Source organism: Vanessa atalanta, chromosome 25, assembly GCF_905147765.1.
Source record: "Vanessa atalanta chromosome 25, ilVanAtal1.2, whole genome shotgun sequence".
NCBI classification, from domain to species: domain Eukaryota; kingdom Metazoa; phylum Arthropoda; class Insecta; order Lepidoptera; family Nymphalidae; genus Vanessa; species Vanessa atalanta.
The window spans coordinates 1,471,273-1,489,329 of NC_061895.1; the positions used below are offsets into that span (position 1 = coordinate 1,471,273).

The following is an 18,057-nucleotide window of genomic DNA, read 5'->3' on the forward strand; positions in this document are numbered from 1 at the left end:
GTCACAGGACATACCACCGCCCGACCTCGAACTACCAATTCAGCCACGACACCATAGTCCCCCCATAAAAACTACTCGTTCTGGGAGGAAAGTTCACTTTCCAGATTATTATCGTCCGTAGACACGGCCTCTGGAGGGGAGTAATGTAGGCGAATTATTACATTTATTTAGTTTATTTTATTTATTACACTTTACATAAACATAATATAATATTTTATTTAATATTTATTTATGTATTAATATTATAAACATCTTACACATTTCACCAATACATACATACACATTATAATTTATATTAAATAATAAAATATATATAAATAATTAATTCACAAGCATACTCGGGCGAAACCCGTAGTATACGGCGTTCGGATATCATTCTCCGACTACCGACTACTGCGGAACAATTAGTCACATACTTAGTCGGCTTTAACGTTCGATGCGATTTGCTTTGTTTTCTCATTACTTTATATTTCCCGAGTTCCTAAGTTTTGTGTTGTGCTATATTTCTATGTGTGACTGTCTATATTCTATTCTGTCTATCTTCTATTGACCTTTTGAACTTTCTTGTGTGTTTTGTGAACTGTGACTAATATACGTGTACTGGACCGTTAGCGTGAGTACTTTTATTTCTTCTGTATACGTGTTTACACACATTTACCACAAAGTAGCGATTCATTTCAGTTATTTGGACGTCGTTTGATAATAAAATATCTATTAATTTACAAGTAATTAAGTGTATTATGTATATTTATAGATGAAACTGTACTAGGGTTTTTTTTTATGGCATTGGTTGGCGGACTAGCATATGGGCCACCTGATGGTAAGTGGTCACCACCGCCCATAGACAAAGGCGCTGTAAGAAATATTAACCATTCCTTACATCACCTATGCGCCACCAACCTTGGGAACTAAGATGTTATGTCCCTTGTGCCTGTGATTACACTGGCTCACTCACCCTTCTAGCCGGAACACAAGAATACAGAGTACTGTTATTTGGCGGTAGAATATCTGATGAGTGGGTGGTACCTACCCAGACGGGCTTGCACAAAGCCCTACCACCAATTAAAGGTAATAATTAATCAGCTTTTATCAACACTTGCTACACCATTTTTTATTTCACTAGAATTGTTACTTAATTAAAACCACACCCAAATAGAGAAATACTGCCAAGACAGTCTAAATATATGAATTTTCGATAGAGACGATAATAGTAATTGTTTTCCTTTAAAAAACTTTAATAAATAACGGTTTTTTTTCGTTATTTGATCGTTATTTTAGTATTAGTTATTTTTCTTTGTTAACCATAAATAAATATTTCATTAAAATTAAATTTAGCATTATTTATACTGTTCCTTTAAATGGGTTTTTAATTTATGCTATGTTTGTCTATAGTGAACAAAATGATTAGATAATTATTAACATACCATAAAACCTATCGAAAAAATACATTGCATACAAATAAATAATTATTTTTATTATAATACAATATAATATTGTCGTAGTGACAGGAGGGTTCGTTTTTTACCCCCAGGAATGCTGCTAGCATTCTTGCCACCATTCCACTCGATCAAGATATATTCAGTAACTATTTTTAATTCATATTCGTATATAGTTAAGGACTTAATGTTAATAAATCCTCTATTTAATTTATGTTACAATTGAAAATAGTCATTATATTTCTATTTTTCTTTTTATGCGTGCCAGAAGATAAACATATATATCTTTAATGAGAAAAGCATGCCATACTGAGTAGTAGTAATACTTTTGAATTGGATATCTTTTTTTAATTATATTTTCGTAGTATATAAAAAAAAAATTGTAGTACAACATTATTTAAATAGAACTACTTATTATCTTTTGGTTTAACAGTATATTCTTGTGTCAATTAAATTACAAGTTCAGGTTCTGCTTTGAAAACTGAGCCACGATCGATACCGAGTCCAATTACGGTAATGCTCAGCTGATAAGATAAGTAACGCCGGGTAATGTTGCCAGATAAAACTTTATCATAACATTGTATTAAATAGTATTCATAGCGCCTCTATTAACGTTAAGCTTAAGCAAAAAAATCAAGAAATAAAACACTTACTTTAAATTTAAATAGGATCAAAAAGGAAGTACATCCAGATTTTTTTTTAAATAGTAGCAACACTCTTTTTAAAGGAATTACTAATATATAGCTTAAATATCATGTTAGGAGTGGGGACAACAATATCCCAAAGGGTCATATTTGAACTCGTGACTTTCTACATGACTAGACCCCGATAAAACCATTGTGATATTGACGTTTCGTTATCACTACAAGAACAACAAAACTTCGAAATGGGTTCATTTATGACCAAGTAGTTTTTGTTATAAAATAAGTAGGCGGACGGACCAGCGGGCCACCTGATGGTAAGTCGCCACAGCCATTGGGACCGTTACAAATATTAATCAAAAACACCAATGCACCATCAACTTAAATGTTATATGTCTGCACAAAACTCTACCGAAAAGTCAAAAGTGTTTTAATGTACAAACATAAAAATTTATAACCTCTTTCTTTTTTAAATTTGTTTAATATCAACACGTAAATATTCGTTTTATTTTTTGTGCTAAAAACGCACATATTATTTTGCCAACACACAAAGATTATCAATCGATAAATTACATATATATTAACTGTCAGTCTGTTGCTCTTTCAAGGCCAAACCACTGAATCGAATTTGGTAAGAAGCAATCTAGTTTTTATGCTTATCACTTAACGACTAACCGATAAAACTCGAGCGAAGCTGAGGGCGACCAATAGTATTACATCTATATTAATAATTTCGAGCAGGTCTATGATAGAAACAATTGAAACCTACCCACAATTATAGATCGTTAAAAAATAACGATTTTTAGTCGACAACAATCCGTGAGATTCAATGACATGACAGTTTAACGGGCGGCCATATTTGACGTTTACGGATGCGTCCAGAAAACTGTGTTAAGGATAATTTTATTGTTGGTTTTCACCACCCAAAAATAAAAAACACATGTTTGATAATCACAGCGTCTATAAAAAAATATATGAAAACTAAATGATAAACTGTATTTGTTTAGTTTTATTTATTTCACCCGAGAAAAGGCGGGGTTTCATCTAGTTTATTATATATTTTATAAAAATGCTTGGAGTTAGTATACGTTGATTTTCATGCAGGATCAATTTAATTCAATTGTAATTAATTAACTATGTAAATTTGGAGAAGATTAACAACTGAGTTACTTGGCGGTTCTTCTCGGTAGAAAAGACATTCCGAACCGGCGCTGCTTTTAATTCAGTATAGTGTATAACATGACGAATTTACGAGCTTCATTGAAAAAAGAGTATTTTTCTTTTTTAATATTGATTTAGACAAAAATGTCGTAAATATTATTGGACTAGTATAGGAATATGAAATATGAAAAAATAATGTTTCAAAAGACAGATTTATCGTAAAGATCAGACAAGCTTCCAGTGAAAAACATTGCGAACTACATATGAAATTCTCAGTAAGAGCGTAAGAGCGTTTTTGCTCATTTGGTTTATGTGAGACTTATATTGATATCAAATATTTGTTTATTATACTATGCGGTATGTTTTCCAAAAATAAATAAATATATATACCTTTTAAATCAAATACATACTTTAATCAAGCAGACTCTTTACAGATCAAGCAATTTTGATTTGTCAAGCTACTTGGGTAACAACGATTATTATTCTAATATTAACGTGACATTGAAATCCAGATTTTATGAACTTGACTTACTTCAATTCATTTCTATTTTTATGACATAAGGGTCCAACGAGCAGGTAGCTCCGTGGGGCATATGCGTTATTAGCCTTTGCGTTTCTGATCAGTGAAGGAATTGCAACAAAATTGACATTACGGGACAGCATACAGAGAGCGTGGTAAAATAATCTCCAAAGTTCTTCACGTGGAAACCGGTCCACTACTGGGCATGACATTTGAACATTGAAGTATATTTAATGACACATTCCTGTTACCAATGTACGCAAATAAAGCGTCTATTAAAACATTATTTTGTATCAACAATATTTTCAAATTAGCTAATTGTTATTTAAATATTTTATAATAAAACAACGAACTCTAGCCTAACAGTAAAATGTCATTTATTTAAAAAAAAAAGTCAGTATTTGTTATGATTATATTACAATAGCAAATCATAAACAAAATTATAAACTAGATTTTTTTTTTTTCATAAAATAAGTAGAGCTTGGAAATGGACTACCTGATGGTACTATGGCCAATAAACATTGGCGCCTTTATAAATGTCCATTGCTCCACCAACCTTGGGATCTAAGTTGTTACGTCCATTGTGCCTGCGGCTAGTTTTATTGACGGAACTAAAACAATAATTATTTACTTATAATCTTGATTTGGCAGGAAATTGGTTGCAACGTCAGTCCATATACAACTATATATGTTAGCTTAGTATTCGAAATTCTATAGTTATTGAAAATTTACTTTCATTTCGCATTTTCTTTATATAAATAGGATTATCGGTCGAAAACAGAGAAAAGTTACAGAACTGTTGACGTGTTTTCAAATATAGGATTTGTTACTTTGACAAGGTATTATTTTTATCTATTTCAATATGATCTACTAAATTCCAAAGTAGTATAATACTTCGTGCAAGTCAAATCAAATTCCTTTATTCAATAACGCATTACACTTACTTTTTGATTGTCAAATGTAACAATATCACCGGTTTGGAGAGGAAAATATCCTAAACTGAGAAGAATCAGCGAAAGAAAATCAGCGGTTTTTGATTATTTATATATATATATATATATATAATATCAAAAAGGAATAGCCAGGAGGCGATCATTTCATTCCCAAGATGTGCTTTCAACGATGAACTCATTAATTCCTCCTCTTATAAACTTGTCTAAATTATTTTCCTTAATGGACTGTTCTATAAGAAAATTCTTCCAACAATAAGCATGTCTTTTATATTCAGTTTTTTTTTCCGTTATCTGTATCTACTTTGTTCTGTAACGTACTTATAATGATTTGTTAAATAAGTTGAACAAAAAATATGCGTCTATTACTTTGAAGAACTGCGCATTATTCTAGTTTAATTAATTTTATTCCCGAATACAGTTCTCTGTTTTTAAATTACTCTATGGCTTCATCTGCAAACACAATTCGGTTGCTTTAAAGAGTTTGATTATGACTCAACATACTAAATTACATATAGTATCGCAGAGAAAACCTGATGAAGTCATCTACATCAAAATTATAAAGTGAAAAAATTTGTTTTTTTGTATGTAGCGGATGATCTCCTTAACTGATGATCCAATTTTAAATTTAATTTTCACTGATAGATACCTATGTTATTCTTGAATATTTCCATACTAATATTATAAATTCGAAAGTATATCTGCCTGTTACGCTTTAACGGCTAAACAGCTGTACTATACAAATTTGTTATAAAGTGACCTTGAACACCAATGAAGAGCATAGACTACATTTATTAAACTTAAAATCCCCCCTCCCCTAACAAAAGGGCCAAGCAGCGTTCGAAAAAGTAGAGTATAAACTATATTGATACCATACTATTTTCTTTATTAATAAATCCAACCGTGCGAAGCCAGGGTGTGTCACTAGTCATAAATAAAACCTTTAATAGTTCATTTATTATTCGTTTCCAATAAAACACAGTTTTCCATAGACTAATGTAATGTAATGTAGTGTTTCAAATAAATCATCCAGATACTAGCGATCGAAGTTATAACGGCTCACCCTCCAAAGCCACCCCCTATTAATATACAGTGGACATACCGACACGACCTACCCTATATAAATATTAGCTATCTTTTACTAATATTATAAATGTGATAGTCCGTATGCTGTTGTGTTCGTTTTTATCTAGTAAACATTCACTTCGGACATACTGTACACTAACTCGAAAGTGTTTTAGTAATATAAAATAATTTTAGTAAAAAATAAATAAATATTGTAACTTATAATACGTGTTATGGTCGTCTTAAGGAGTCACACTTTGTTATTATATTATATTTGTAAGTGTCTGCTGATGGTCCTTAATAAATAAAAATAAATAAATTTGATAAAGCTCTATATTAGTTAACTTAAAGTGGATGGATTGGCAAATGGACCACTCGATGGTAGGCGATAACCACTTGGCAATGTAAGAAACTGGGAAGTTAGTAGGTTAGGTAGTTACACTGGCTCACTCATCATTCAAACCAGACCACAAAAAAACGATATCATTCTCATTTCGTAAAGCCACAGACAAATACTGATATAATATTTATTCAACTAGCTGTTGCCGGGGGATTTCCCGCATGAAATTCATTTTATGACTAAAACCTTTTCAGTATCTTTCATACAACCCCTCTTTTACAACTTTACCCCCTAAATGGGTAGAACTGACTTCGTAACAAATTTCATTAAATACGGTTCAATGGTTTGACCGTGAAAGAGTAACAGACAGATAGACAAGGGTTACTTGCGCATACATAATATAGATTAGTATAGATACAAATAAATCATATTAAATATCTCAATTAACTACTGCCAAATTACAATCAAAATCGGTTCACTAGTTTTGAAATAAGCGTAAACACCTCAGAAATACTAATTCTTATAGCTTTAAATATAATAAGTAAGTACGCTCATACAAGAACTTTTGAATCGACATGTTACATTCTTGAATTAAATTTAAAGCTATCATGATATTAGTTTTCGGCGCTTGACAGGGGGTAAGTTTTAAGTATAAAAAATCAGCCTAGATCCTTCATTTTAGTGTAGTTAAAGTGACGGCCATAGGCTACTTTTTTAATTGTAGTTATCGTACTACTTGACATTTTATACTAACTTCAAAATATTAATACTAATTATATATTTATATAAATAATATATAATTTAGGACAACTTCCGTGGTCGAGTAGTGTGTACACCGGTTTTCATAGGTACGCCACACCGAGGTCCCGGGTTCGATTCCCGGCCGAATCGATGTAGAAAAAGTTCATTAGTTATGTTGTCTTGGGTCTGGGTGTTTGTGGTACCGTCGTTACTTCTGATTTGACATAACACAAGTTCTTTAGCTACTTACATTGGGATCAGAGTAATGTATGTGATGTTTTCCAATATTTATTTTTATTACTATGTTCTTTCTTAGGGTTCAAGCTTGCTTCATAACAAATTTCATCAAATTCGGTTCAGTGTTTTGTGAAAAGAGTAACAGACAGACATACAAAATTACTTTCGAATTTATAATGTTAGTATAGATAAAATACTCAGATACAAAGAATTTGCTGTTCTTTAAGACGAATTACAAATACTTTCGTTTATAATTAAACACTAAACAGTTACAGATAATTCTCATTTAGATACAAATAACACCCACGTAACATGCCATCTTGTGTTCCACTATTTGGATCTGATTCATATATATGTAAAGGTACTATTTTTTAAAATTCGAACGCTCAATAATTATTAGTATTTTTTTTTTGTACAAAAAAATATATATATTGCCTTCTAAGATTTTTTTTATTGTTTTATGATTATGTATGAAATAAAAAAAAGGCTTAATTTTTTAATGTTTTTTATAGTGTTTTTTTTTTAATATAATAACACAGTATCATTGGCATTTTAATATATTGACAGGAGCAGACTTGATTCATTGTATTTATTCTATGATCAATGAATAAAAAACAAACGAAACAAACGATAACAGATATTATCTGTGTCAAACTAAAGAACACAATATAAAAATAAATACATACCTCTTATAATACACAATCCAGTTCAGTTAACAAATTAACACAGATGATAAAATAATTCACTACCAAAAAAACCGCGAAAACAATTGTCAAGACGTCTCGAGGTCGATACGATATGTCACCGAAATACGAGCTTTCCGTCTGCACTGCCTCTCCTTACACCGAAAACACTATTTTTAAACATTATTCCTTAACATGTTATTTTCAAAATATGAATTGTATACAAAATATTAAAAAATATATAACAAACACAGGCTGTATAACGCGAAACTTCAAAATGGAGCGCTTGCCGAAAAAAAAATTGTTTTATTTTTAAATTAAGAAGCGCTGGCCGGGCACGCGCGTCCGCGGAAAGCGAAGCTCGAAATTCGAATTTAGGTTAGAATCCGCGGGTTATGGCGTCACGCACACATGCGCAGAACTCTACGTGAGCACAATCATAGAATATACTCAATACCGAAGTACGATTTCCTTGTGCATGTTTATACACACTGTGGTGAATTATAGTAAATAAAAGAGGCGATTTTTTTCATAATATACAAATTTGATATTAATCCTTCACTTCAATTCCTTTATTAATTTGTTTCTATAATCATATTATTTTTATATTAAGAAAAAATCTTTATGGACATAAAACAATTAAATTAAAAACTCTAAAAGAATATTCATTATAATAATACCCGCATTCCGCGAAAGAAAAGTTCGTTTACCAACAGGTGGGTGAACTTCTACCATGAAGAAAAAAAATTACGTTTGCGAGTTTAAAATTAATTTACTTACAAACATAACCAATCTTTAATTCTGTCATTAAGGAGATAGCTCTCCTATAAAGAACTAAAATACGTCATTATCGCTTCAGCACAATTATAACACGTGAAAACGTTGCATGACGCTTCGACTTTCGTACGAAAACATTTGCTAGTCAACATTTTTCTGCTATTAATTATACCTACTCATTATACAACTATATAATTTGCCACATCTATTTTTTACTATTCATTGGCAGCCCACACATGCAAAGCCACGCGCACTACTGGCAGACTCGGCGGCGTTTACGTAGATCGCGCGTACTTGCAATATCACTGAAAATACACTCTGATGTATCGCACACGAGTAATACTACCATAAAAACTCGATTATATACAGATGTTACAGAATTACGGGATAGTTTTCACATCAAATAGACTTGACATTGGATTCGATTCGTGTATACCAAATTAACTATAAATTTAGGCAAATTGTGCGTGGCTCGCGATCACACGTGATTTAAAAGGACGGGGTTAGATGGTACCTTGTAGTCTTTTTCTATCACATGAGGACAAAACCCAAAAATGGAATTCTCTATCAGCACACGTGTTCCTCTCCTCTTACAACCTGGGTTCTTTCAAACGAGGCTTGAAGAAGCATCTGGTGGGCCAGCATAACCAGACAGGCTTTTGCAGTTCATCTTCACGTTTTGATTCTCCTACCACTTCCCATCAGATGGAGTAGATTCATTTAAAACAATATTTGTCATCGAATTGACGCGACATCATTAGTCAGTAGCTGGAATAATCCATCATCATTATGGATTTGCGAAAAGATGGCGTTTTGAACGTCGACGAAACTGTTTTTGGTACTTTGGAAGTAAAATAAAAGAATAGTGTTGTATTATGAATAAAGATATCTTAGCTAAGAACTGTTAGTAGTGCACAACATATCAGAACTATTAGAAAATAGCGTGGAGTACGTAAATCTAATTCTATCGAAGTTATTCTTTCTTTTATTGAAATAGACTATATGTCATTTGAGCCGAGATGGCCCAGTGGTTAGAACGCGTGCATTTTAACCGATAATTTCGGGTTCAAACCCAGGCAGGCACCACTGAACTTTCATGTGCTTAATTTGTGTTTATAATTCATCTCGTGCTCAGCGGTGAAGGAAAACATCGTGAGGAAACCTGCATGTGTCTAATTTCAACGAAATTCTGCCACATGTGTATTCCACCAACCCGCATTGGAGCAGCGTGGTGGAATATGCTCCAAACCTTCTCCTCAAAGGGAGAGGAGGCCTTAGCTCAGCATTGGGAAATTTACAGGCTGCTGATGGTGATGATATGTCATATACTTCATGGTGATCGTTTGAGTAGTTCAGACGTGAAAGCTTTACAAATATAGTCTTCACAGGATACTCGTTCATGATTCCGGACCAAAAAGTATTCTATCTCATCCTCAGTCCAAAAGTATAACAATTCCTAAAATAAGAATGATTTTTAATGATCATACTTTCGCATGTATGGTATTAGTAATAGTAGAATCATATTCAGAAATCCATAATCGAAAAAATTATGGTAAAAAGTTAAAAATATACCGTCATGTGATATCGCAGTTGATGGTTACCAGAATAATTTATAGAGAAATTTTATCAATATACAACAATAAATATAGAGTAAAAATAAAAACATAGATATATAGTATATATTTATGTAATATTTGGGCGGACATGGCATTGTAAGAAATATTAACCATTCCTTACATCACCATTGCGAAACACACCTTGGGACTTTGATGTTATATTCCTCGTGCCTGAAGTTACATTGGCTCCATCATCCTTCAAACCGGAACACAGCAATACTAAATATTACTGTGTGAAGGTAGAATACCTGATGAGATGCAAGCCTGGTTATACCTCCTCAGACGAGATTGCAAAGACTCTAAATATTTTTTGAAATTAGTAAGAATGAAAAATAACTACAGATTTTGTATGATTGTACTACTTAGTCTGGATATTCCGGAAGAAAAAAAAACGGAGAAGATTTTTTAGGAATAATCAAGCAGTTTTATTTTACCGCCTTCGCAAGGGTTCTATTTATAAGTAAACAAAAAAAGAAGTTGTAAATAAAATTTAAGCCCTCATAGCACTACAAGAATAATGTAGTATTCTACCAATATTTTTTTTTTTGAATGAAGTTCTTATAAGCATCTTACAGAGCGGTTTAGTGATGTAGCATTTTTTTTTCCTGACTAAAGTAGTGCTGTTGGCCCTACTTGCCTTTACGGCGTCACCGGGCGTTCGGGCGAGTACTAGACTCAGCCCTGAAGTTTGAGCCCTTTCGGGCATGGGGTTGACGTTCGTCCTGAGGGTGTCTCCTAAGAGATAGATCTCCTCCTCGGCTCAGAACGAAGTCGGTGGGGTTGATGTAGCAAAGAGAAAGCGTTATATATATTGTTATTATATATTAAGCCCCCTCCATAAGCTCTTTCTCTCTCTTGCTTTTGCTATCTATCTCTTTCTATATATGGTTTTGTATAACATTATTAAAACTTATTTTTTGTTTTGTTTCAATACGAGATATTTAATCGATTTTTTTTCTTGATTATTGAATTATTCCCAAAAGTTGTTAATTTATTTAATTGTGTCTGTTTTTTTATACGTTATATATAACGAAAGCACCACCTAGATGTCCGAAAATCCACAACAGCGCGATTTTTAAGACATTTTCTGCCTCGCACAACCACTCTGTGGAACCAGCTTTCGCCGGCGGTTTTTCCGAACCGATACGACTTGGGAACCTTCAAGAAAAGAGCGTACTCTTTCCTGAAAGGCCGGCAACGCACCTGCAAGCCCCCCGGTGTTGCAGATGTCCATGGGCGGTGGTAGTCACTTTCCATCAGGTGAGCCTCCTGCTCGTTTGCCACCTTATGACATAAAAAAAAAAAAAAAAAAAAAAAAAAAAAAAAAAAAAAAAGCAACTGCGTTCCAAGTGCGAATTGAATCATTATTACCTGAGATTACCCTCTACATACATACAAACAAATGTACCTCTTTATGATATTAGAATAGTTGTTTATAAACACTAATTAAGCATGCAATTGATACAACATTCTTCGATTAAGACTCACTAAGAATTAGATCAACTATCAATATATAATTTAATGTAAATACGTTATCTTTAAATACAATCTCGTTTCGAGTTGACCAACGAGTAAAATATGAGTTTCGGATCCATGGTACCTTTTCCGGAGCCGAGTTTGAGTGAGTCAGTTAGGCGCTGTTAGATAAATCTTCAACGGTAAACAGTGTCTGTCTGTTTTACTGTTCCAAAATGCAATGACGTTAACAATGATGGTCGAATGTTAAGGTTTTATCGTCTGATTGATAAACGTACGTAGGATATTGAAAACTTTCAATATACAGTAATCTTGTCTAAAGACGACATATATATATTTTTTTATTTCATGTTAACACAACTCTCGAATACTACACTGTTCAATAATTGTAGTTTTGTCGTACAAATAATGTATGAAAATTTAAGCGTCAATAGCGCAATGGTTTACGGGCCGCCTAGCGATGTAAAAAGTCGAAGGATCGATCCTGACCCCTTAGATTATTTACGTCTCCACTTCTAACACAAATGATAAGCCTAAAAGGAGCTAAATAGGAATATTAATAACTCCTGTATTAAATTGTGGAATTGCAGCGATACTTAAAAAAAGTCACTCGATCTCAACACCTTGTGAGCTGGTTCTGGTTTTTTTGTTAATAAACATTAAGTATGATCTTTTTCATATGAACATAGGTAAGTAAATGAGCAACTTGTTGATAGACCACTTAATGGTATGTGGTCACCACCGCTCAATGACACTGTTTGAAACGAGTATTTCCTTATATTAACAAATATTACGAACTGAAATAGACTACCACACGTGGTAAACAGGACGTAGAAAGGGTTAAGTTATTTGTTTTAATCCCAAAAAAACTTATCTTTACCTCGTACTTTTGGGATGTTTTTAAATAAGTGGGTACACTTACAGTTGCTTCACAATATTTTGTATATTTACAATAATATAGATCTTTTCGAAGGAAACGATGACAATCTATGTACATATATAATATATAAAAGCGAAATATTACTCACTGATTAATCCCGAAATCTCATAAACCATAACACCTACAAACTTGAAATTTGGCTGGTAGGTTCCTCATAGGGTGTAGATATCCGAGAATTTATTTACGAAACTCCACCCCTAGTGGGGTCAAACGGGGTTGGAAGTTTGTTTTATAAATTTCGCGCGGTCAAAGCCGCAGGTTGTATAGACACGATGAGGAAAGATAAACTAATAGCACCTAGTTTCCGACTTCGCAAAGTTAATACATCCTTCCTGTGTTTTTCGTTTCAATAGTAATTTTTAATATGGCTTATTAAAAAAATAAAAGCTCATGTAAAAAAAACATGATAAAGAAGCGATAAATCAACAAATTCAAGTGTTCATTTCTTTTTTTTTTAATGTAATGGGTAGGCGATCCGGCAAATGGGCCACCTGATGTGAAGTGGTCTCCACCGCCCTTAGACATTGGAGCTGTTAGAAATATTAACCATCCATTACTTCGCCAATGCGCCACCAGCCTTGGGAACTAAGATGTTATGTCCCTTGTGCCTGTAGTTACACTGGCTCACTCACCATTCAAACCGGAACACAACAATACCGAGTATTGGTGCTTTGCGGCAGAATATCTGATGAAAGGGTTGTACCTACCGAGACGGGTTTGCATAAAGTCCTACCAACGATTGATTTCCGGGTAGGATATATGTCTCTCTGTTTTAATTACAGAGTATGTTATACTGTGTAATTAAAATGGTGGAAAATATAAAATATTGAATTTCTTGTCTCCTTATCTTCTGAACATTATCTTCTGTTCTCTTCATCTTCTGAACATTATCTTTTTAGTATTTAAGGTTTTGATACAAAACACTTTTGTTTTAATTCACGCGGTATTTTTAATAAAAAAAATAATCATCGTAACTTAATTTAAAATTATTTTAAGCTATTGTCAATTTATTTTATTATATGTATGTTATTTAATACATAATACTCTCTCATAGCACCTCTCATTTTTTTGTCAACAAAGCATCTAACCCTCCCATAATAACCCTCATAACGTAATCAAATTATCCTGTATTACTGTAATTTGTAATCATAACCCCATTGACATTGAAACATTTTCGTTTCAAGCGTAAATACATTACACATAACATTTTCAAAAAAATATTAAATCTCGAAAACTTAGTCTTTGAATAATCCTGGTTCATGCTACCAGTCTGGCTTTTTAATATTTCCTATACGTCTAAGGGATAATCCATGATATTGCTCGATACAGTCAGTTAATTTCAAATAAATACTCTGTGGAGACACACATAGCATGACGTAAAAATATGTACATATTGCACTTTAAGCAAACGACGCTCAGCGCGACTCACCAGTCACTTTTCTCCCCGGTTCAAATTAACACGTGCATTGGACCATCTTCCGCGCAAATAAAAAAATGTCTTTTTTCACGGCCCGCACAGACATAAGCCCTGTGCTTTGGACAACCCTGGTCTACAAATTGAGAATAAATATCGTTTTTTAAAACATAAAACGAAGCTGCCGATATACATAAAAGCAACAATTTAATTTATGATACTTGTATCAACAAACATAACAACACAATGACGTTAACTGTCACTCAACCTATCTCCGTCCTATTTCTTTTATTGCAATAAGAAAACGAACTTCAAAATTTTACTTATTTTTTTTTTTACAAAGATTTATTACACACGAAGGCAGACTTACTGCGTGTTAGGTGTGCAAGCCCTTATATATTGTATATAATACGAACAATTACTTGGTGGTAGAGTTTTATGCAAGCTTGTCTAGGTTGGTACCACTCACACAACATATATTCTACCGCCGAACAACAATACTTAGTAACAATACTAAGTAGCTGTTTGCCATACCAATGCGAGTTTAATTATTTTATGGGTGTGTAAATCAGTGTAACTACAGGCACAAGGGACATAACATATTATTCCATGTATATGTGTATATTTATATATATATGTATATCATTAATTAATACCAAAACACCGGACACGATACCAAGCAAACGCTTTACTATACAATGAGTTTGAATAGTTTACGATTTTGTATATTTACGTTTGAAATTTATGTTGCCGTCGTGCGGATACGTTGACGTCAAGTTCGAAGATAGTGATGAACTTTGCTTTGTTAAAAAACATCGATTTTTTTAAGCAAAAATAAAAATACATCCAACCTTTAGTATTAGCATTAGCAGCCCGTAAATGTCCCACTGCTGGGATAAAGGCCTCCTCTCCCTTTGAGGAGAAGGTTTGGAGCATATTCCACCACGCTGCTCCAATGCGGGTTGGCGGAATACACATGTGGCAGAATTTCGTTGAAATTAGACACATGCAGGTTTCCTCACGATGTTTTCCTTCACCGCCGAGCACGAGATGAATTATAAACACAAATTAAGCACATGAAATTTCAGTGGTGCCTGCCTGGGTTTGAACCCGAAATCATCGGTTAAGATGCACGCGTTCTAACCACTGGGCTATCTCGGCTCCTGTTTATGTTATACTAACCTTTAGTATAACATAAATAAATTGGCTTTCAGTCCTTACAAATAAATCTCAATCAAATCAAATCCCTCTAATCAATATAGAAGTATTTCATTTCACGGTTCGGAAAAGCAAATACCCTGAACCGAGAAGAACCGGCGAATGAAACTCGGCTAGTATTTTTTGTCAATTATTGATTATTTACATACATTCAATATCAAAAAGAAATAGCCACACAGTAACACTTACTATGTAATGCAATTATTTTTTTATATATCCTGCCTAGAAATCAATAAATACTAAGGCCACGCTTTTTTATCATTAATATAATCTTATATTGAGTAATATTCCTTATTTTTCAATTTATTTTGACATGAGCTTTAAATTTTGCGAAGTCGAATACAAGGTGTCATGGTATAAAAATATTATACACTAAAACCTTCTCTGACACGCACAGCAACTTCTGATATACTTAAGACTTAACTAAGATAACTTTAAGTGTCTGAGGACACTCAAGTGGCAGAAGCGGGTCCTCCTCTCTTTCTCTGCCTCTTTCTATTGTATACGGTTTCATATAGATGTAATCTTTTTTGTTATTGTTTTAATTCAAACGGGATTTTTAATAATTTTTTTATCATTGTCATGTAATAATCTCAAACGTTATTAAATCATTTAATTATTTATTTATACATGATATATAACAACTGTGTATAACAATTGTTTTTATTTATTAACAGAGCTTATAAGGAAAGTACCGACAATGTGCTCATTAATAATTTGAAAAATTAGAATTATTTTACAATATTAATACATTTTGATAAAAATACGAGAATCTTAACTGAAAACTGCCGGTTCAAATAATCAAGTTTTTATTCTTTTCAAATGTTAACAACAATGTTTTCTTTGTTTTCAAGTTTCAATATGATAAATAGTCAGAATTCGATTCATCCCTATCGACTAAATCCTCATCGAAATTACACATCACTATTATTCCACTAATAATGCAATATATCTGGTAAAATAAGGATTGTAAACAAAATAACCGCAGATTAATCAAAATGGCGTCGGTTACCTAAATATATTGCTACTATTATTAGTTTACTTTTAATTTTCTAGGCCATTGTCATCAGTGTGTCGCGATCGCGATGCTTCCGTCTACGTAATCACGTTAAACAAAAGATAGACGTATAACTAATATCCGATTATCATATTCAATCGTTTTTATTACGACTAATGAAATTGTCTAATTAATAATATTATTATAAGTACACGGTCCCTTACTTTATTTAGTATGTATACTCAGAGCCGGACCGTAAGTTTAGGGGCCCTGGGCTAACACTACTTAGAGGCCCACCTAAGACATATCTGAACGTAGACTTGAATACAATTAATTGAATAGGTTTGTTTATTTGAAGAACTCGCAGGGCTGCAAACCATACGATCTGTTTAATTTAATAAAGTTATGGATTATTTCGCATTATCGTCTATTTTTTACTTTGATTTGACTTAGACCTGGGCTGAAGCCCAAAAAGCCATATGGTAGATCTAGCTCTGTGTATACTTCTCTGGTAGTGTTTAAATATTGTGTACAAAAAAACGCTTCATTGTGAAGTTTACTCGAATAAAATAAATTTGATTTGATTTGATTAATAATAACGAAATATTACAGTACTTTTGATTCGTAAGGAAAACGAATCGTTTCTTAATTTTTTTCTATATTTCGTGTAATACGAAAAACATATTCTCAACTATTATTTTATTTTCTAGCTCAAAGCCTTTTCAAGTTATTATATTACCACAGAGGTTGTACAGAGGTTGTACCGTATTATATTATACTTACTACATATACTCGGTGGTAGGGCTTTGTGCAAGCCCGTCTGGGTAGGTACCACCCACTCATCAGATATTCTACCGCCAAATAACAGTACTCTGTATTGTTGTGTTCCGGTTAGAAGGGTGAGTGAGCCAGTGTAATCACAGGCACAAGGGACATAACATCTTATTTCCCAAGGTTGGTGGCGCATAGGTGATGTAAGGAATGGTTAATATTTCTTACAGCGCCTTTGTCTATGGGCGGTGGTGACCACTTACCATCAGGTGGCCCATATGCTCGTCCATCAACTAATGCCATAAAAAAAAAAATATTTACTATATTGGCGGTTGGAGGGTAAAGAAATTGATGTTCTGCAGCGTCGTTTACAAAAAAACTGAATTTGTTAACTGTATTTGTTAATTTTCATCACATTAGTGCTGTAAATGCTATCCAACCTTCGGAACTAAAGATCTTCTGTAACTTGCACCTGTAGCTCTAATGCCTCATTCCTTTCAATCCGAAATACAACCGTAATTATTGCTGTTTGGTGTTGACTGTAATGAGTGGATACTACTCTTAAGACTTGCACGAAGTCCTTCCACCAAGTAAGTTTACATGGAAATTGCGCCAATGATATCGAAGTTAATAAATTACAGACATTTAATAGTAAAACACATTTTTATATAGAAGATATTACATACAGAAATTAACAAAGCGACATCTAACTTCAAACTCGAATAATATGACGTTAATATTACTATCTTAGCATATTATTCAGTTACAGCGCCATCTATCCAACGCGTCTACATAATGTTTTTGCGTTTCAACACAAGATGGCAGCACACGTTTAGCTCTTACTTTGGCTTTAATTAACTATTAAGGCTTGTTTACTCGAGTATAGTGTTTCAATACAGTGTAGTCATAAATAATGGTAATTTCTGCTTAAATGACTCCTATTAAAACTACTAGGATAAAGTAGGTTGTACGTGTGATAGTGTTTAAGTAGTTTTGACGGTATTACTCTGAATATACGAGTTCTCTAAGACATTGTGAGCTTATGAAGTGTCTCAGAAAACGTTCGAGTCATTC

At 33.1% G+C, this 18,057-nt stretch overlaps 1 protein-coding gene across 3 annotated transcripts in view; it reads right to left on the reverse strand.

Annotated features, from left to right (window-relative positions):
- Positions 1-8,110, reverse strand: part of LOC125073672 (muscle calcium channel subunit alpha-1-like) — a 60,802-nt gene extending 52,692 nt beyond the window's left edge. For all 3 annotated transcript variants that reach the window (XR_007120058.1, XM_047684614.1, XM_047684613.1), the window contains exon 1: positions 7,778-8,110. The gene's annotated coding sequence lies outside the window, so the exon portion shown is untranslated. The remainder of the gene's footprint in view (positions 1-7,777) is intronic.
- Positions 8,111-18,057: the final 9,947 nt, after the last annotated feature.